The sequence below is a fragment of the Poecilia mexicana genome, unplaced genomic scaffold (assembly GCF_051168715.1).
Source record: "Poecilia mexicana isolate PSO_F unplaced genomic scaffold, ASM5116871v1 scaffold_4, whole genome shotgun sequence".
In the NCBI taxonomy this organism is placed as follows: Eukaryota; Metazoa; Chordata; class Actinopteri; order Cyprinodontiformes; family Poeciliidae; genus Poecilia; species Poecilia mexicana.
This window is the reverse complement of record NW_028263373.1, coordinates 2,077,438-2,077,878: the sequence shown is the minus strand read 5'-3', so window position 1 is coordinate 2,077,878 and position 441 is coordinate 2,077,438.

Genomic DNA, 441 nt, shown 5'->3' with positions numbered 1-441 from the left:
TGTGAAATAAAATTACTTCATTCTACTTTATTTAGATGTACCAGTATAAAACAAGTAGAGTAAATTTTGAAAATATCTCTATTTTATGGAGCACTTTGAGTTTTTAAGGAGTATTTTATAGTAAATTTAGTCTAAAGCTTCATTTATTCCTTTTTTTGTGATGAAGTCCAAAGGAGTAGAACCAAACATACGCTGTAATCATACACACAGTTAAAAATTCAGATCAGAATTACACAACTCGAAAAACTACATTTTATTTGTATTGTATAATACAAGCAAGTATTAAACAATACTTGCTTTACAGTAAAAAAAAAAGTTGAGTCAAATTCCCTGGTTTTTCTGGGGTTCCTGTTTTTCCTCCTGGGGTGTTTCCCAGTGGACCGTGAACGCGGCACAAAGTGCTCTGTTCGCTGATTGGCTGCGGTGTCCCTTAGAGCGGCT